The 18434-nt window shown below is 38.8% G+C and overlaps 1 protein-coding gene across 1 annotated transcript in view; it reads left to right on the forward strand.

Moving 5' to 3' along the window:
* Positions 1–18434, forward strand: part of DNAH11 (dynein axonemal heavy chain 11) — a 120433-nt gene that overhangs the window by 3680 nt on the left and 98319 nt on the right.

Here is an 18434-nt window from a genome sequence, read left to right on the forward strand (position 1 = left end):
CTTTTCCTCCCTTTTTGTTTCCTTTTCCTCCCTTTTTGTTTCCTTTTCCTCCCTTTTTGTTTCCTTTTCCTCCCTTTTTGTTTCCTTTTCCTCCCTTTTTGTTGTTCCTCCATCCTCTTTCCTCCTTTCCTTTTCCTTTTATTGTTTTTGAGTGGATGAGGAATAGAAAGCAAAGCTTCAGGCTACTTCCAAAGTCTTCTTTTGACCAACAGATTCAGAAATCAACTGTTCAGGCAACTCTTCCTTGCAGCATCCCTGAGCAGACAAGCTGAATGCATTTTAAGAATAACTTAACTTGCTGCTACCAACAAAGGGGTGGAAATGCTCATGCTCTCAGTGGCAGTTCTCCTATCCTCTCCGTCCCTCTTCTCTCATGTCTGTTTTCATCTTCTATGCCATTTAGTTCAACAAAGATCGCTGACTGCTTCTTCACTGTGTTGACGCTGTGGCACATGTGCTACATATTAGAAATACAGTAACTGTGTGAAGTGTGTCCTGATTAAAAGGCTTTCTGACAAAGCAGTTGGGAAAATCGTGGGAACTCTGAAGTTGTGTGTAGCTCCCCCTTCCCTCCCACCGATGCAGTGCTGCTTGTGCTGTGCCAGGACACTTGCTGTTTCTTACCTCTGGTTGCTGAGCTGTGCCAGCAGTATGCTGACCTTCTGTTAAGGGAATATTCCTTTCTAAGGAGCTGTCTCAGTCCATCCTAACCCTCTGCCTGATAGCAATCTGTGGGCAACGACTTAACTGTCACCTAATGTGCACTTGTTGTGTGATGGAGTGTGTAACCTCTCGTCAGCATGGTCCCAGGCTCAACTGGTTCTCAGTTATCACTTCTAACTTTTTCAGATATATTTAAAGATATATTTCAGATGTATTAAAATGTTCTAATTCAGTGAAAATTCAGATTCAGTGTTTCTGAGCAAGCAGTGGCATTCACAGTAACTTACAGAGCTGCTGAGTCATGAAATACAGAGCCGTGGTGGACAGGATTATGAAGAGTTTGTTTTTGGACATGAGTACGCAACTTACAGTGAGATTGTGCTGTTGAAAACATTTCTTTTGGATCCCACTAGCTGCAGAAGAAGCTGTATATGTGTGTATATACAGTTGAACAGAATTTGGTCCGTGGCAGTCTTATCTCATGTCCTAAATAAAACACAACATCACTGGTATCTGGAGGTGTAACCTTTGCTCTGTATCTGCTGACAACATAGGCTTTGCTTGCTTCCAGCTGTGAGGATGAGAAAAATACTGCATCTTGGCAGAGCAGGTAGAGTATAGATGACTGAATGCAACTGCGTATGTACAAATATGATGCTAGAGAAAGGTGGTATGGAGCACCCAGGGATGGTTTTCAAAATGTCATTTGTATGTTCAAATTCCCAAGCCCTGAGACTTGGAAAAGGTCAGGACACCCCTATAAGGAAGCTGGAAAAAACACGTTGAAGAGAATGACTTAAGTCTAGACATACATGTGTGCTCATGTATAAGTGTTATTGAAAATACTCTTTGAGTTTGCAACTTGGCTATCTGTCTTTCTCCTCTCATTCCAAACAAAACTTGCTGAGACTTTCACTTCTATGATGGATGAGTTGTCAGGGAGTTCTGATCATTGGCTGAGGCTTTCCTCATCTCATTTATTCATTTCTGAGTGGTAGTGCAGCAGCGATACCATGAAACTGATGACCTGTACCTTCCTTCCTTCAGATACCACATGAGCTGGCACAAAAAGCTGTCTGTGCTGAGGAAAACCACAGGATGCCTTAGGATGGAGAGCAATGGGAAGGACTCAGGTTTGGGACCTGCCTTAAAAACTCTTGAGCATACAGCAGCTTTCAGAGAGAGGTATTTATAGCCATATGCTTGTAATGAAGCAGTGAAGGGGAGCACGAGCGGAGAGCCACCTCCCTGGTGGTTCATAAGAGTTACTAGGATTATTAAGCTATGAAAGCAAATACTTGCATGAGTTTTTTCTTAAAGAATAAAGCATAATAAATACAATTCATGTTTACAATTTCTGTTAGTGTACATTAGTCTCAGTGTTGCACTGAAAGCTTGTGTTTATTAACAACACCATCCAGAAGATATTCAGAATTAGAGCTGGATAGAAAGTGGATTTTTGTCCTATGAAAGTTCTGTAAATGATATAAGATATTTCATTTTGAGTGTAGCTGACTCTACATTTCAAGAAAAAGGTACATATAGTTGAAGAGAGGCTGTAATCCAAATCAGCACCAAGTTTAAGACTAGGGCAACCAAACAAGTTTCACAGAGCTATTTCAGTTGTCTCTCATGTATTTCTGTGAAAAACTGATATTCCCAAAAGGGAATAAGTGCATTCCAGTTATGCTGCGGTATTATGAATGCTGTCTATATAAATACTGATGGCAACGACAGAAAAAATATTTGTCATCTTTCTGTCTTTTAGCATTCTTGTTAGTAGCATTCACATTTTAGGCCGGTCATTATCTCAGCAGTTTGAGAGGAAGTGATGGTCCCCTCCTGATCTTGAGAGACATTGGTTATGAATAGGAGCAGTGATGGAATCGCAGCTCTCCTGCTGAGAATGAAATCTCTTCCTGATTGAAGTCCGTGACAAAACTCTCATCAGTTTCAAAGGAGAAAGATCTCAGCACAGCAACTTGAATGCCTCTGAAATCCACCCTTGGGCTGTTTAGAAAGGTCAAGGTTTTCTGAAAGAAAAGAAAAAGATTAAATTTGTGAATGGCGTAAAGAAAAGAGGAAGTTGTTAGATAAGTTCACAGTTCATCGCTAAATCTGCGTTTATTAAGGAAGCTGGTTTTTGTGAAAGCTAACATAGGCATTCGACTGACTTAGATATTTCTGGTCAAAATGAGAATGGGACTATTTCTCCTTTGGTTTGATGTTATGGAGACAAATATTTAAGATTTAATTAACACAAACATTATTTGCAGTGCAATGTTGGCTGTTTACTTAACTAATATACTCTGCAGAAAGAAGCCAAAATCTTCCAACACTGTCACCCGCTAAGCTTTTAAATATCTCATAAGTGCCATTCTACGTGTGTTGTTCATCAGTGTTGTCCTCAGGAAAAAGTGCATACAAATATTTAAAGCATTTTGAAAATGAGAAATGAAAGCTTAGGGACTTTGATGTGAACTTAGCATTTGCTCAGTGTATGCACAAGAAGTTTAGCCTCCATATCTAAATCTTGTCTCTAAATTGCAGTAACATCTCGTACTTTGACTTAAGTACTCAGCAAAAAGGGAAAAAAAATAGTGGATTTAGTTTCTCTTTTTCTTACTAGAGCAAAGCAGGGCCCTATTGTATTTATGGAGTTAGGGAAGTGTAAGGCATTTATTGCTCCAAGGGAGCGTAGCTTCAGATTTATGGATTAAGGGAAATTTAAGGAGGTTGTTATTTTGAGTGTAGCTTCCTAAATAAAACCACAATTGAACTCACTAAATCAGCGTATCTCTTCAGAATGTAAACAGCATGCCCTCTGTGAACAAGATGCTGGAGAGAGCTCAGCAGAGCAAGCTGCGAAGGGCTGAAATATCTCAGTGGCCACAGGAGCTCCTGTGTTGTATGAGGCCTCCCATGTCCCAGTTCTCTGCTCAGGACAGATTTTTTTTCCAGGAGGTTTCCTCTGTGAAGAGTGTGCAGGATGGTGGCCGAGGACACCACCCAGGGCTGAGGAGGGCTGGGCCCAGGAACCAGCCCTAATGACAGAACTTGGGGCTTTCAAGAGAGGAACAGAGGCAGTGCAAAAAGCAAGGCACCTTGCTCTGAAACATCTGGCAGGGCTCAGGTGGGCCTGCAAGGAGTGTGCGCTTCCAAGTGCTGTAGAAACTGTTGCTCTGAGAGAGCCTAATAAGTTAGGTTTCAGGAAAGAGATGTTGGTTAAAACACAGCAGCAGCAGCACCACACTTTCCCATTTCAGCTGCTTTAACTCATGTTTCATCTGCTAGCTTACGCATCACAGTCAAGCAAAAACTGCAAAGCAACAGGTATGCCAAGGCTGCTCGGCAGCTGTTCATGTCCTCACTGTCAAAGCAAGCAAAACTAAATGCTACAGAGAACCTTGGATTTTTAATTACTCATTCAAGAGCGGGCTTGCATCGCTGCTTCCTTTACTGTTTTCCTTCCAGTTTATTTCATTTATTTTACAGGTTTTTGTTTGTAAATTGTGCAGAAGAGTAAATGAAATGCAAAATGGATGTAGCAGAATTATCTGCAGGTCTAGCAAGCCCTAAAACTGAGTTCATGGTAAGAGAGTCACAGTCTTGAATTCTACAACTCAAAGATTACTTCTCAGTCTTGATATTTTGCAATGAAACACTTTGAGCCTTATGATCTACTGTGAGTGGAGCCCATACATGGATGAAGACATTCCTCCAAGAAGCACACTTGGGACAGTGGTGCAAAGCTGTGATTAGTCTGAATGTGTCTTGGTCAGTGAAGTATTTTGATTTGAGTGTGTTCATGATGCTAAACATAGAAAATAGTACTATACTTCAAGTTTCTACATGCTGACCTGAGCAGAGTTCCTTGCTGGTACATTTTAAGAAATAATGCAGCAAGAAACTGGGGGATGTTTTTGTAGTGAAAGAAGGTAAAAGATTTTAAATAAATGTTTGTACTGCTACAAATTTCATAATCAGTGCTATGCATTTGCACCACCAGAAGGAATATCTTTTATAAAAGGCTTATCATGGGTACCTCTTTCTGGGAGATCATTTTGAATATGAGCTTGTAGCTTGCCAATAAGCTAACTTAGGTACTAGATATTGGTGGCTGTTTAACCATTGAAAGACAGGTTTAGGCTACTCTCAGAAGTTATTTCTCCTGTTAGGAGAAAATACTGGGTTAACGGATATAATATATTGCTGGATCCCATCTCCACTCCTCTCTTTGTTTTACCAGAGGAGGGAGCAAAGCAGGAGAGAGAGAAGAAAAATGGTGTAAGTGTCATCTGGGTTTCTGAAGCTGCTCAGTATTCATTTTCAGCACACTGATTAAAAAATGCTTTCCCAAAAAAATGATTTCCATCCACAGTGCAGTTTGTCTGAGATTCAAGTATGTGTTTACATCAACAGAAAAAAAAGATAACATAGAGCCGACTGTAATTTATGTAGTGGTGAGTCTGAGAAGGGTGCCTTGGGTTAGCTTGTTTCAGATTTAAAGAAACAGTTTGTGATGCTTCACCAATATCCAAGTTACTGTTATTACTGACTTGTCATGTTACTTTTCCTGCTTTGCCTCCAAATATTAGTTCCCAGACTAAGCTACAAGAAAAAAACACAGATCCTGGCCAAACTGTATTTCCCAAGATATGGGGTGGAATTTGGAAATCATGAGAAACAAAACACAAATTATGAAAGGACTGACGTCAGGAAGAACTCATCTTCCCATTCCTACAGCTGGTAAAAAGACTGACTTACATCAAAGAAAAATAGGGAAAGACTTTTATGTGACCTATGCAACATAGTCAAAACAACAACAACAAAAAATCCTTTTGGTGGTTTCTAGTATCAGTTGTAATCTGGTAGCAAATTGCTTTAACGAGAAAAGAAATGTCTGGTGTTCCAAGTGTAATATTTTTACCACTCCATATTTCTAGCCACCAAACATTGTATATTTTGTTTTATTTATATATTTTAAGACTGTAGTTGTTCTGTCATATGAAAATACGAATTTCAAGACTTAAGCTGTCATAATCACCAGAATTTTTCATTACATGTGTTTTTAAAGTTATTTGAGTATGCCCTCAGCAAGTTTGTTGATGACACAAAGCAGAGTGGTGCAGTTGATATAATAGAAGGAAGAGATGCCATCCAGAGGGACATGGACAGGCTTGAAAAGTGGGCCCATGTGAGCCTAATGAGATGCAACAAGGCCACGTGCAAGGTGCTGCGCTTGGGTCTGGGCAATCCCAGACATGTTTGCAATCTGGGAGAAGAACCCCTTGAGAGCAGCCCTGCAAGGAAGGACTTGGGAGTTCTGGTGTGTGAAAAGCTGAGCATGAACCAACAATGTGTTCTTGCAGCCCAGAAGGCCAACAGTGTCCTGGGCTGCATCAAAAGAGGGGCAGCCAGCAGGGATAGGGAGGTGATTGTCCCCTCTACTCTGCCCTCATGATGATCCATCTGGAGTACCATGTCTAAGTCTGGGGCTCCCAGCACAGGAAAGATGTTGAGCTTTTGGAGAGGGTCCAGAGGAGGCCATGAAGATGACCAGAGGGCTGGAGCACCTCTCCTATGAAGAAAGGCTGAGGGAGCTGGTCTTGTTTAGCTTGGAGACCAGAACGCTCTGGGGACACCTCATTGTGGCCTTCCAGTACTTGAAGGGAGCTCATAAGTAGGAAGGAGACATGTCTTTTTACATGATCTGATAGTGACGGGACAAGGGGGACTGATTTTAAACTAAAAGAGGGGAGATTTATGTTAGATATGATGAGGAAATTCTTTACTCAGAGGGTGGTGAGGCACGGGCACAGGTTGCCCAGAGAAGCTGTGGATGCCTCATCCCTGGAAGAATACAAGGCCAGGTTGGATGGGGCCCTGGGCAGCCTGATCTGATGGGTAGCAGCCCTGCCCATGGCATGGGGTTGGAACTGGAGGATCTGAAGGTCCCTTCCAACCCAAGCAATTCTATTGTTCCATGCTTCCAGAGTACAGAATAAGGATATTTTGTTTGATTCCCTTTTCAGTGTGTTTTTGTCTCTGTTGCATTGACTCTGGCCTTTAACTCTCACTGGCATCTTACTATTTTCAATGAGATTAGTGCTACCACAAAGGTTGACATCAAAAAGGAGTGGGATGCTAATGATTGTGATGTACGTCTGTTATTTATAGGAACAGCAATAATATGAGCCATGTCCCAAGGAACTTGTAGTTTAAATAAAACAAAGGCTTGATAAAAGTTTATGACTGTCTATGTACAGACATTATTGATTATCAATTTGCTGGATAAGCTGAAGTTTATAATCCTGTCAGTAATTTTTTCAGGGCCCTGGTCAGGCTATTAAGCTGGTGTGCCAGGCAGAATAGTGCAAGCATGGAATTAAAACTGAGGCAGAAGAGATGAATTAACTTAAATGAAAGGTCTGACATACGGAGTTGGAAATGGAGAATGTAAACTCTGATGTTCCGTTAATGTTTATTAAAATGTTTTTCCAGGTATTGCTAGTTTCTCTTTCTCTAAGCACTGGCAAAGTGTAATAAAATATATATAAAATAAAATGTATTCAGTATCTATGTTAGCTCAGAGTTCATTCAAGCACCAAATTAGCGGGTAATTCACTTATTGGAAAAGTGAAGAGTAAAATCCAGATGCAAAGAACTGTTCAAAGGGTTCGCTGCCAATAATATGAGGATATTTGGCCATGGTTTTGATTAGTAAATACATTGGAAACTGTGTTTCTCATCTTGATAAACATTTTTAGTTCATTATTTTTGTTATGTCTTTCCTCTGATCAGATCTGAATTCCAAACTTTATTGTTGTTCATCTCTGAATGTAAAGGGGAAGCAGGAACATCTCTATACTGTCACAGCACTGTGCTTGTTCTAACATTTGGAAGGTTTCTTCCCATTTTGTAGGCAAAATGTTAAATCAAGTGTAGTACTACATGCCATCGAAGACAATGGTTTTTAGGTGGTTGCATCAGATCTATGACACTGAAGAGAAAATCTGAATTTCTTCTGCGTGGACTTCATACAAACCCCCAAACTGAGATGAACTTTTGAAAAGCAAGAAAAAAACAGCCTTTATATGGAAGCAAGCAGGTATATTCTTTCAGATGTTATTTTTCACATCAATTATTATTATTTTTTTTTTATGTTTGCCCTTGTATTCTGAAAAGTGGGACACCACAATGACTTTTTATATTCGCTTGAAACAATTGATGCATTAGTGGTTTTATAGCCACTTCAGGCTTTGCATAAGTTACCAGAAAAAAATGGAGCTAAAATGGGCAGAGGAATTTAGCAGTGCAGAAGCATGTGGCCGTAAGGACTTCTGGAACACTCTGTTCTTCTTGTCTATCTCTTCTAAATTTCTAGAAGCTCATGCTGTATGTTGCTTTCAAAGTTAAAGGCAAGAAGCCTTAGTACTAATGGCAAAGATCACTGCTTTCAAATAAAATGTGGAAAGTTGTTAAATTTGCCTTGTTTTGATAGACACGGAAGAGAAGAGACACTCTGATGCTTATGAATTCTTGTTTTTGCTCTATTTCCTGTACTTTTTTGGCATTGATCCTACTTACCACAGTTCCCATCTACCTGGATTGTTGACTGTCTCACTTTAAATAGGGTGCAGATGTGGGGGATGAGATGTAGGAACAAAATGAGTCAGGACTTGGATCAGATCATTATCTGACTTTCTGTTTGATTTCAAATCCTTATTCCTCTGTAGCTATTTATTTCACATTTTTTTACTTTAAAAAGCTTTTCCTTTTCATTCTGCTTTTTTTCTGTAACAACCTCTCTTTCTTCTCTCCAACTTGCCAATACCTTTACTGAAAAACCAGAAGGTACAGACACTTTCTTTCACTAATTTAGAAAAACAAAAATTGACTTTCATAGGTCAAACCATTCTAGATATATATGAAAGACAATTAGGAAATACTTCAGAAATTCAGTGTAGTTTGGAATCTCGTATTTGAACCTGTTTGGGGTTGAGGCCTTTTTTTTTTTTTTTTTTTTTAGGATGTATTAACATAAAAATAGAGTTAATTCATAGGAAACATGAGTTTGCTTGGGAAAATCCTAGTGTAGAGATTCAAAGGGTTGCTATTTTGATTCATTCTTTCTCTCCAGAAAACTCTGGAGAAAATGAGGTTTAAAATTAAATGTCTAGTGGGGAAATTGGTGCCAAAAAAAGGCTTTGAAATTGATACTGTTGTTAACAAGCCATGATTTTTATCATTTGCAAGTGAAATTGCTCTTTTTAATTTAAAAAGATACAGAAGGGTGTTTACTTTCCAAACATGAAATATTGCTGGGAGCTGTTCTTAATTCTCTGGGTCGTCTGTGCTTTCATCAGTGCTGCTGCAATGTCACGTAAGCAAACATGGTGAAGAGCCCAATTCAGTGGGGACACTGAAAGCTTCTGGGACCTTTCCAGGGGCTTCACTTGGCATAGATCGGCCTTTATCTGCTAGTAGACTCGAGATATGTATTCATTAATTCTGTGAGGGAAATTGTAAGTTGCCCTAATTCTCCCTTCATCTCTTTCTACTCTTCTGACAGGTGACCATGATCTTTAATTGTTTTCTTTTCTTCCTCATTTGTTAAAATCAAGCTACAGAGTGCTGTTGTTCAAAAAGTGATTAAGATCTTAGAAGCTAAAGAAAGCAGCTATTGTGGTGCTTCTTGGAACATTTTCAAAGATGTAGAAGATGGAAGGTGTACAGTTAATGAGAGGTATACTTTGTGTTTATATGTGTGCCTTACAGAACAATCTGTAATTTTGTCTTAACAAAAGTCATGATGGTGAGATGCATCAGGGTTTGAGGAGTATACTCATGATAGATCAAGTTCCTTTGTGTGCTATACTGGCACTTGTGAGGTTTTATTTTGCAGGTTTTTTTTTTTTAAGTTTATGTGGATACTTTTCCTGTCATAAAAATGGAGGAGAGACAACAGAAAAATCTAAAGTATGTGCACTTTTTAAATCACTTTTCGTTCTTTAATTGCAGTAAATTGGTTGATAAATAGCATTGCTAAAACACATTAGAGAATGCAGTTAGCAATAAAGAAATATTTGGCCAATATACTACTGTGTATAAAAACAAACTTTAATGCATTATAATAAAATGATAGCTTCTTTTGTAATGTTATTCATTTTAGGAGATACTAGCTCTGCAAGAAATACCCGCAAGTATTGCACTGCTTATTTTACCTATGGTTAAAGATCACCCCTACAATTTGCATCTTTTAAAAATAAAATCCCCGTAATAGTATTTTAATCTCTTGGTGGGTAAGGTAATTTTACATTAGTGAATTGAAACATATTTAAGCAGTTTTTCTCTTGAGGTATGACTAAGAAAATAATTGAACCTTGCAAGAAAATCATTGAAATTTGTATAGTTTACCAGTTGCCTTTGCTTAGCAAATACTCTACGGTGGCAGAGTGTAAGGATTTGCAGGTGTCTTCTGAGGTTCCGAGGCCAGAGATGTCTGAAGTCCTTCAATGACAGTGGAAAGACAGTATTCAACAACACTTGGCCACCTACAGAGGTTGGTATTGCTCTGTAACTTTCACTCTTCTACAGTTTTGAGCAGTAAAAGAACAGATTCCATCCACATTGACCAGAGATCAAACCAAACTGCTCGTATGAGTCTGGATAATTCCCATGTCCTCACATGGGAGCAGCAGCCCAGAGCATGCCTGCTGAAAGGCAGAACAGTGCTGGCTTCTACAGTCTGAAAAGAGGAAAATTGTTGGTGTCTGTTAAACACCCATCTTGAAGTTTGCATGGAGTACTTTTCCTTTGCCACAAAATCCCACTCAGGATTGGAAGGTGCAGTGGGGCACTGCCCTATCCAGAACACTTACGTACAAGATTAATCAGGAGCATGGCTGTGATCAGGCTTAGCCCGTCTATTAGCTGAGCCTCTCTGCAGCTTCATAAAAAGTCTTTGACTTAATATGCAACTGAAACCTATGTAGGTTGCTCCAAAAGTTGTGCTTCCTATTTATTTCCATGGAAACTGCAACCTTTACAAAGAGCACAATAACACTATTTGACAGAGCAAATTTTCAGCTACAAAAACTATTTTTCAACATAGTCATCGCCATTAGCCAATTTCTGTGGACAAGCTGATGGAGATGCTCTTCATTTCATGATGTGACAGCTGTGCATGGCTGTCTGAAACATGGATTGTCTTTCACGTCACTGTCACGACTGCTGAAACACACCACCCACCATCACACTGTGCTCCCATCCGTTGTCTGGTCTCCATAAATGTTCAGCAAATGTCAATGAATGTCAGTGGATGTGATTTTTTGTGGAATTCGATTCCACACTTTCGCTTAATACGCATTTTTTTTTGACTGCCCCTCTGCTGCCATCTGTTGTATGGCAATGAAATGTAACAGAATGTCAGTGGGGAGGTTCGACCTCTACTGCCATACCACCAACATCTGCATATGCCATCATGGGCCAACATAATAAGTAAGGAGGCATTACATTTGGGGCCTCTCTCTTACATTCTCTACTTTAATAAATAAAGGATAAATTTGCATTCCTCACTGAAGCTGGGTTAGTTCAGATAGTGTCATTTCTTAAACGCTAGCATTTGTTTCTCTTGTACATTCTACAGCACTTGTAGGAGCCCAGGATGCTGAACTGTATCTGCAATCACTGGAAAATACATCCAGCTTTTTCAGGAGATGGAATTCCCAAAGATCCATAATTTAATCCCACTTTTATTTCACACCATCTGCCTGATGTGGAGTCACACCAGTTTCTACTGCATGCCCGCACAAATAGTAGTTCTGCTGCAAAGTAGTTCTCAGAGTACTACAGTACTCTGCAGAGTGCTGCAGAGTAGTTCTACTATTCATTGAGCAGGTAGCTTCAAGTAAGGGCAGTAAACTGTGTAAGTAGCTAATAAATAACTGTTAGCTGTTGTGCAGTATACCAATAACAAACACAAGGGTTTAATCTATTTGTTAGTTTTCTAATAATAAGCATAATTATATTCTCGATATGCTCAACCAGTATTAGATAATTAAATTGTGAGCTGAATAATTAGTCATCAGCTGTACCATTCACATACTACGTATTTAAGAATGAAACATGCATCTTGTCTATTGAGAGAAAACAGTTTGAAAACCATGTAACATCTTCAGGTAGTGTTGTTTCTCCTTATCAGCCTTCTTTCCATGTAAGTTTGCTGTCTCTTTTCTTTCCAGGTATTTGACTTCATGGACTGCAAAATGTTGATAAGAGCAACACAGATAAGAATATGAGGGGTCTGGAAACAAGCTGTGATTGAGAAACCTTGATGCATTTTTTTATCTTTCCATCAATAAAATTTTCTCATATTTCTAATGAAAGCCATGATTTTGGTGGAAGTATGAGAGCTTCCAAATGTTGGCAAGCAACATTCTCTATACGTTGCAAGGCCGCATTTGCCAGTCCTTTTACTTTGCACCATCCCCTTCCTTGCGTGTTTTAGCTGGACTTTAATGGGGTAATTTATAATGTCATTGAAATTAGTCTGAATGCTTGACAAATTATTTTTCTCCCTTAGAAGGCAAGTGCTGATGGTGGTCAAAGTCTTCTCATTCTGCTCTCAGTTCAAAATAGCAGGTTTTGAAGTGCTGTCAAAAGGCTTGTTTAGATTCTTATATAATCCTTCCTTTGTCTTGGAGAAAGAGGGACAAGAAGTATGTAGGAAGGCTGTCAATATGAAGTAGGAGAAATGTGGGAAAAAATTAAATGAGAACTATGACCAGAAAAAAAGATTTTACTTCCTCCAGTTTCTCCCTTGTAGACCCTATTTGCATTTCATTGACTTACAGATTCACATCAGTGTTATCCATGGTTCCTGGTTCTTCCTCTCAGGTTATTCATGATACTGCCCTGAATTGTATGTCAGGTAAACGTGTGTCCCGAGTTTGATATGCTGAACATGCGCTGCACAAAAGATAGTAGATATGAGTCTGTCTAGCTGTTGGAATTTGCAACAAGTTAAACATACTCAGGAAGCATCTTAAAAGCTAGAGCTGCATTTAGAGATAATTGAAAAACTAGTAGAGTTAGAGATGGCAGTTTTGAAGGCTCATTCATTATTTTTGTGTTCCTATATGAAGTGGAAAATAACTCTGAGTGATGTCATGACTGTATTCTAAAAAATTCTGTTGTTCATTTATTTATACTCTAGTCTAGGTCGTATCTTTCACCATGAAACATTTTCAAAGGAGAAGATGAACAAACACTGGAACAGGTGAAAATAGCAAAAAAGCACCTTAAAAGGCTCTAGAGATTCATTCTTTTATCACAGGAACAGATTGAAAAGTTAATTCTGCTGTGGCAAGGAATTTAAACCATGGGATTTCAGACCTGAGATGTTGTTTGATATGATTTGTTTCTTAACTACTTAACAGAAGATTGAGGTATTACTAATAATCTATCTTGATGATGAAAAGCATGATATTTGAGAAACATGGTCTATTTGCAGTGATAGTTATGTTTGGGGTAAGTGTGTGGGCTCGGCTGTTTGTTGGCAGCAGATTGGTCCAGGCTCTCAGATTGGCCGGGTGCTGATGCTTACGAAGAAAACTGTGCAGCAATTCTGCGAGAGCGGCTGCTTCCAGCTGTCAGAGGTATCCCATACAGCCTCTACCTGCAGGTGTTCACCACCTAGCAGGAGACTGCTTGAAGAACCTGTTTGGTTGTTTGGGTGCCAAAGAGGGACTGCATATTTCTAAATGCACTGGGAACCAGCTGTTTTCATCCCTTTGGGGCAGAAAACAATTCCTACATTCAAGTGAAATCAGAGACCATAAAAATGCATTTGGCACACGTTACAAAGCAGGTTATAGTGGGTTCACTTCCACTCGTCTTAAAAAGATTTATATTTAATTTTCATAGCAACATTTTGTGTAAGGCTACACTGATAAATCATACATTTATACATGAAAGTATGTTATGTTTAGTAGTGCATGCTCATTTCAGATCAGACTTTTACAACTTAATCTGCTAAAATTAAAATGGAATTAGATATGTATGTTCAATGGAACAGTTCATTTTCACTTGTGTTTTAATCCTGTAAGTTAATCAACCAGGACAAACCACTGCTGGAATTACCTGTTGCTCCTCCGCTGTTTTCAAATTTCTTAAGATATTTATATGTTTTTACTTCTTGCTCTGCCAAACCAGAAGACAGAAAGTCAAATGAGCCAAAATCATCTCAAACATTGGAATTGTCATTTTCTTGTTCATTCATATTTGTTAATTAATTTTTGTTATTTTGATCCAGAATTTTTTATTAATGTGTTGGAATTTCAAAATCTGGAAAAACTGGAATTTGTTGGATTCAGCAGGAAAATTTTAAGTGGGAAAATCTGCAGAATAAAGAGTTTATGGAAAGTTCATAAAGAGAATGTATGACCTCCAGATTACAACAACATGGTAGTATTTCACCTTGCATATGGGCATTTGTGCCATTGTTGACCCATTTATTTTAAAATATCAGTGAATCTGGAGATTATGGCACTGGGAAGTTGATAAGGCTGAATAGAAGTGAGCATGCCTACAACTTTGTGTTGAACTAGAAATTCATTTTCTTAAGAAAAGACATTCTGGATACTTACTCTTCAACATATGATGGAATTATTTAGAAGTGCCATTTGCAGAGAAGCATTTAGATGGCTGTTACTGTCTGTATAGAAATCTGATTGAATAAAATATGGATAACATGAAACAAACTCTCCCACTAACATTTCCCAAAATTAACTAATTAAGAAATATCTAATTGGTTTTTTGCTGCAGTCTGTTCTGTAAGCTTTTTTTTCCTGAGTGTTAGGATGAAATATCTGTATGGCTCTGGTGTAAATAATTAATCGATTCTACTTTAAAAATACCAAAGCTTTTTAATATGTTCAGTGATATCTTGCCATGATAGCTAAAATAATTCCTTAAAACTGTATTCAATAACAGCCACTGAATGAATGTTTGATAAAACAGAGTATTTATTACTGTTCTTTCCACATAAGCTTTTACGTTGTTTTCATGATTCCGGTGTTAACTCATTGATATAAATAACTGCAAGCTTGGAAATGGGTCTTTTTTCTGAAAAATTTAATTTTCTTTTGATATCCATTCAAATAAAGCAGTACCTATCCTATTATTTCCTATTTGGCATGGCTGCCTGCTGGCTCGAGCACCCGGTTTTCTTCAGCACGGGCTCTGGTCCAGCACTTGGGATGCTCTGTGCGTCAGCATTAAATGGTGGCCACAGAGGTGTGAGCTCCTACGTGAGTGCCCAGCCACTGGGCTGCAGTTAATTCTGCTCCACCTGGGGTTTCTGGCAGGAAAGCAGCCAGATGGGCAGAGGGCACTGTCCTGGGGCTGCGAGGTGTGATTAAATCCCCTCAAAGAACGGGTGCTGCTGGACGCAGGTGTGCCCTGTGCAGGTGTGTGCCCCAGCCCCAGGCCCCAGCAGCAGCTGCAGGTGCCATGTGTGCCCCTTCTCTGCCATCAGTCCAAAAATGTGCATAATGAGCAGGATACACCCCAAATCACCCCAAATAGTCTACCTTAACAACGTACTTGTTTAAGTCTGTTTGCTGACTGAACACCATTCAAATGATGTTATTCCCTATTGCATCACCAATTGTTATTTCTACGCTTATACTCTGTCTCAACCACAACAACAAAATCCTCAGACCAGCCAATTGTCCCTGTCATTTCTCTGCACTCCTCATGCTTCTGTGTGCCCACAAGCCTTGCTGGGTTTGCACAGGTGGGCTCAGCCCCCCTCTGTGAGTATGAACTTGGCAGGCTGGTGGGAGCTCAGATCTGCTCTTTTTGGGGAGTGAATGCAGTGTATGCAACTAGCATGTATTTTGGGTAAGGTGTTATTTTTACAAGCCAATTTTCTGAAATGGACCCAAATCTTAATGCTGTTATTATTAAAGTAATAATAATTATTTAAGAAATAGAGAAAATTGCTGTTCTATTTGACATGGTAGGAAACAAAGCCTCTGTGTGTATGCACGCTGATTTTTCTTGCAAATATGTGATTTAATCTAGGTAATTAAAAATTGGTAGAATGAATGCAAACCAGATTTGAACTGTATGAATGGCACAAGTTTAATTCATGCAGAATCCTTGCAAAGTAATTTGTGCATTTAGGGTAAAAATCCTGGCACTGCAATATCCAAATCAAACCATCCCATGTCCTTGTATGGTTGCTATGATGTATTTCTAACTGTCATCATTTCTTCTAACCTCCCTTATGATTCATGCTAAGTTCCTGTCTGTCCTTGCACAAAGCTACAGAGCCACTCAGAAAGAGGTAAGTGGAAGTGGGGACATTCTGCTGATTCTTTTCTTCCAAGAGCAGCAGGACTCTCTGAAGAGTCCTTGGCTGTGGGAACTATGGTCTCCCCTTCTCGGGGCTGTATGCATTTTGTCTAGTTTTGCTTTTACCTCCATAAAGGATTACCTCCCTGCATACTCAGTATTTAAATGGAAACATTAGTGAACATGTTTGAGTAACATCTTCAAGCAGCAAGTGCAGCAATGATCATGTTTGACCAGGCACAGATTGTAAGATGGTTAAAGCTGATCTGTTTTGAGATGGTATTCCTTCTTTACTGCCTTGACTGACTTAGGACAAAAGAAACCCTACTGTCTTTCCAACCTTCTGACAGGTACAGCGTAGCATAGTCAACAAGGATCAGTTTTCAAGCCTGAGCCACTCTTACTTGTATACGCCAGCTTAGCATTGGCAAAAGAAGTAAAAATACAATAGCAAACAACAATAATTGTGCTGTTTTACTATCATCATTAAAATTTTTTTCCAAGTTCTTCAGAAGCTGTTTGTCATTGTGTTATGGTATTATGACAGTGTTAAATAGGAACTTTAACAAATAATTGTTGTAAATGAAAAGTTAATTTGTTTGTCAGGAGTTTGAATGTTAAAACTGCCGAATTTATGATATTTAAGTAGTGTCAGGATATATTCTAGACCAATTTTTACATGCTTTTGAATAGGCAACATGCAGAATATTTGGCTAATGTATGGGCAGAGTTACATAGCACACACAGTGACAGAATTAAATCTAAATTTCTTTATTGGCTAGGGAGTTTTGGCATGCAGTTCATCCTGCCAGGTTTAGTCCTACCTAAATGCATATCAGCTGTAAGGTTGTTTGTTTGTTTGTTTTAAAAGGGAACATTAACAGAAGCGTAGATGTCTCCTAAGAAGGTTAGCTTGATAAAAAGTTCCAAAACAGCTGATTTTTATTTAAATGCCCACTTTGGCTATGGATAATTACCTTTTTTTTTTTCCCATGAGGACTGCAACAAAAAAGACGTTCAGCCAAACTGCGAAGAAGGAAAATAAGATTATTTTCTTACAGGAGATCAACATTTAACATATTTAATAAAGAACAAATATAGCTTTATTTGGACATACTTATGTTTTGATGTCCTTTTAGCAGGACAAATCTGGAGATGGTGGAAATCTCCCTTCACAGCTAATGTGGGAATTCATTAATATTCCACTTTTGTTGCATTGCTGTTTTTTTTTCAGCTGCATATTACTTTTTCCAGAAGTACTCATCTGTGGATGTGATTAATTACAGAAAGTATTAAGGAAGTACACCTGTGCTATAGAAAGGGACTGTTCTTCTGCTGCCTAACACGTGTGGTAAATGCAGATTCTTTATCTGATTAAATGTAACAATGAATCAGAGTCAAAACAAACTGTTTACTTAGTGAGTAGCTTAAGTTTGGTGCTCAGAATGTCTTAATACTATGCAGGTCTTATACATAAATAGTCCAAGACTATTACAGATAGCAGAGTGCTGGAGAAAGGCTATGATTACAGTCAGTCCCACAGATGAGCGAAAAAAAGGAAGTCAAAGAGATGCAGATTCCATGCTCTGCTCTAAGCCTCACAGTAGCAGAAGAGCTGTGACGTACTTCAGACTCAGTATTTCCCCATGCGGACCTCCATTGTGTCTACAACACACCCTGATTCTTTAGTGCCCTTTTCTCTTCTGTCCTTTAGAGCTTGGGAAGAGAAAGTGTTCTCAGATCTGTTGCAATCACAGAAATAATTTATTGCAAGAAATAAAATATGACGTCTGTTTTTTTCAAATACAGCCAAGAAAAATAGTCATTTTACTTATCTGATCTCTCTTGAGTTAATCATCTTGAGAACTGCTAATGTGTAATCACCAGATGTGGGGGTAGGACACCTGTGGTGTGTTTTTTCATGATTCCTTGGGACTTTTCAGCACTTACAGGACTCCACGTGGTAGAAAATTCAAAACCACCTTGATTTAAGCTGTTTTTGGTTATTTATATCTACTTCCTCTGAGGAACAGGAAATTAACTTGCAAACCATGCAACTTAATGCATAATTCACAGATTCACAACTGAAGTTTCAGTTTTTCAAAGAGAAGTAGATTTCTGGTAGATTTCTATCATTAAAGAAAATACTATCTGTTACGCAAAAAGAATATTATGATGTTCAAGTACTTGCCCATTCTGGAGAAACTGTTGAAGTCCCCAGAGCAAGTTAATGCTAGATGATCTCACAGGGTAGAGATATGTGCTCATGTTCTCTCACAGATTAAGGGTGTTACCTTCCCATGACTAAGTATTCCATGGTTTCAGGGAATAACTCAAATATATATCTCAGCCTGGCCTCTCTCTTTTCCTTCCTTGTTTCTTTCAAGTCCTAACAGGAAAAGCAT

Source organism: Numida meleagris, chromosome 2 (assembly GCF_002078875.1).
Source record: "Numida meleagris isolate 19003 breed g44 Domestic line chromosome 2, NumMel1.0, whole genome shotgun sequence".
In the NCBI taxonomy this organism is placed as follows: domain Eukaryota; kingdom Metazoa; phylum Chordata; class Aves; order Galliformes; family Numididae; genus Numida; species Numida meleagris.